We start from the raw sequence: 3,301 nt of genomic DNA on the forward strand, positions 1-3,301 counted from the left end.
CCCGGTGGTGCTCTGTCTTTGAAATGTAACACGTGGTCGCCATAAATACTTGTGACATTATCGTCGTTGTCGGCAGTGATCCTAAATAAGACCGAATTAGAAGGCAGATGAATTGCCTCAAAAGAATGAGTTGGTACATTCACGGATGCATGGGTATGCTGTGTAACTGTGGTCATGTTTAGAATGAAGGCTGCAGAGAACAAGAATGCGAGTGGCTTCTGCTTGAGTGTATGTCAAATCATTTTAATCGTCACATGTTTGTGAACAACGGGTGTAGACTAAAAGTGAAATAATAAATACACATGAGTAACAGTAACTTGGCTATATACACAGGGTACCAGTACTGGGTCCATGTGCAGGGGCACAAGGTAATGCAGGTAGATTTGTACATATAACTAGGAATAAAGTGACAGATGATAATTAACAGTAGCGGCAGCATATGTGATGAGACAAAGTTAGTGCAAAAAGGGGCAATGCAGATAGTTAAATAGTCCAAATAATTATCTGGACTATTTAACTATTTATCAGTCTTATGGCTTGGGGTAGAAGCTGTTCAGGGTCCTGTTGGTTCCTGAACAGTCTTTGGGTGGCTGGAGTCTGACAGTTTTTAGGGCCTTCTGACACTGCCTGGTATGGAGGTCCTGGATGGCAGGGAGCTCTGCCCCAGTCATGTACTGTAGTGCCTTGCGGTCAGATGCCAAGCAGTTGCCATACCAAGCGGTGATGCAGCCAATCCAGATGCTCTCAATGGTGCAGCTGTAGAACCTTTTGAGGATCTGAAGGCTCATGCCAAATCTTTTCAGCCTCCTGAGGGGCAAGAGGCGTTGTTGTGCCCTCTTCACGACTGTGTTGGGGTGTGTGTGTGTGGACCATGACCAGCCTTTCAAAGCATTTCATGGCTACAGATGTGACTGCTACGGGGCGATAGTCATTTAGGCAGGTTACCTCAAGTGTTCTTAGGCACAGGGACTATGGTAATATGCAGGTATTACAGTCAGGGAGAGGTTGAAAATGTGCAATGTAGTCACTTGTGAGCTGGTCAGCGCATGCTCTGAGTACGCGTCATGGCAATCCGTCTGGCCTTGTGAATGTTAACCTGTTTAAAGGTCTTACTCACATCCACTACGGAGAGCGTGATCACACAGTCGTCCAGGAAAGCTGGTGCTCTCATTGGATGGTTCAGTGTTGCTTGCCTCAGTGAGCGTAGAAGGCATTTAGCTCATCTGGTAGGCTCGCGTCACTGGTCAGTTTCCCTTTGTCATCCGTGATAGTTTGCAAGCCCTGCCACACCCGACCAGCATCAGAGGTGGTTTAGTAGGATTCGATTTTAATCCTGTATTGACGCTTTGCCTGTTTAATGGTTTGAAGGGCGTAGCGGGATTTCTAATAAGCGTGCGGATTAGTCTCCAGCTCTAGCCTTTACCTCAGTGCGAATGTTGCCTATAATACATGGCTTTTGGTTGGGATATGTGCATACGGTCACTGTGGGTACGACGTCGTCAATGCACTTATTAATGAAGCTGGTGACTGATGTGGTGTACCTCTCAATGCCATCTAATGAATCCCTGAACATATTCCAGTCTGTGCTAGCGAAACTGTCCTGTAGCTTAGCATCCGCTTCATCGGACCACTTCCGTTTTGAGCACGTCACTGGTACTTCCTGTTTGAGCGAGGGAGAGCTTTGTATGTGTTTCTGTGTGTGGAGTAAAGGTGATCTAGAGGGTTTTTTTCACCTCTAGTTGCACATGACATGCTGGTAGAAATTACAGTGCCTTCAGAAAGTATTCACCCCTTGACTTATTCCACATTTTCTTGTTACAGCCTGAATTGAAAATGGATTGAATAGATATTTTATGAAATACATACATATTAATTTACATAAGTATTCACACTCCTGAGTAAATACATGTTAGAATCACCTTTGGCAGTGATTACAGCTGTGAGTCTTTCTGGGTAAGTATCTAAGAGCTTTGCACACCTGGATTGTACAAAATGTAAGCATTATTCTTTTTAAAGTTCTTCAAGTATTGTCAAGTTGGTTGATCATTGCTAGACAGCCATTTTCAAGTCTTGACATAGACTTTCAAGCCGATTTTAAGTCAAAGCTGTAACTAGGCCACTCAAGAACATTCAATATTGTTTTGGTAAGCAACCAGTGTATACACAGTGTACAAAACATTAGGAACACATGCTCTTTCCATGAGACTGACCAGGTGAAAGCTATGATCCCTTATTGATGTTACCTGTTAAATCCACTCAAAGTAGATGCATGGGTTAAATGGGTTAAAGAAGGATTTTTAAGTCTTGAGATAATTGAAACATGGATTGTGTATGTAAATGGGCAAGACAAAGATTTAAGTGCCTTTGAACGTGGTATGGTAGTAGGTGCCAGGCGCGCTGGTTTGAATGTGTCAGGAACTGCAACGTTGCTGGGTTTTTCACGCTTAAGTTTCCCGTGTGTAGCAAGAATGGTGCATCACCGAAAGGACATCCAGCCAACTTGACGCAACTGTGGGAAGCTTTGGAGTCAACATGGGTCAGCATCCCTGTGGATGCTGACTACAACATCTTGTAGTCCATGCCCTGACGAATTGAGGCTGTTCTGAGGGCAAAAGGCGGTGCAACTCAATATTAGGAAGGTTTTCCTAATGTTTTGTCCACTCGTTGTATTTGGCCTTGTGTTTTAGGTTATCATTCTGAAAGTTAAGGTTGAGTGAACCAAGTTTTACTCTAGGATTTTGCCTGTGCTTAGCTGTATTCCATTTTTTTATTTTTATCCTTTGTCCTTGTTGATGACAATCATACCAGTAACATGATGCAGCCACCCCATGCTTGAAAATATGAAGAGTGGTACTCAATTTGTTGTGTTGGATTTGCCCCAAACATAACGCTTTGTATTCAGGAAATAAAGTTAATTTCTTTGCCACATTTTTTGCAGTTTTACTTTAGTGCCTTATTGCAAACAGGATGCATGTTTTGGAATATTTTTTTATTGTTCTTTTTACTGTCATTTAGGTTAATATTGAGGAGTAACTACAATGTTGATCCATCCTCAGTTTTCTACTATCACAGCCATAAAACTCTAAAGTCACCATTGGCCTCATGGTGAAATCCCTGATCAGTTTCCTTCATCTGTGGCAATTGAGTTAGGAAGGATGCCTGTATCTTAGTACACCATCCAAAGTGTAATTAATAACTGCATCATGCTCAAAGGGATATTCAATGTCTACATTTGCGAGGCATTGGAAAACCTCCATGATCTTTGTGGTTGAATCTGTATTTGAAATTCACTGCTCGACTA

The sequence above is a fragment of the Salmo salar genome, chromosome 12 (genome assembly GCF_965601325.2).
Source record: "Salmo salar chromosome 12, fSalSal1, whole genome shotgun sequence".
Lineage (NCBI taxonomy): Eukaryota > Metazoa > Chordata > Actinopteri > Salmoniformes > Salmonidae > Salmo > Salmo salar.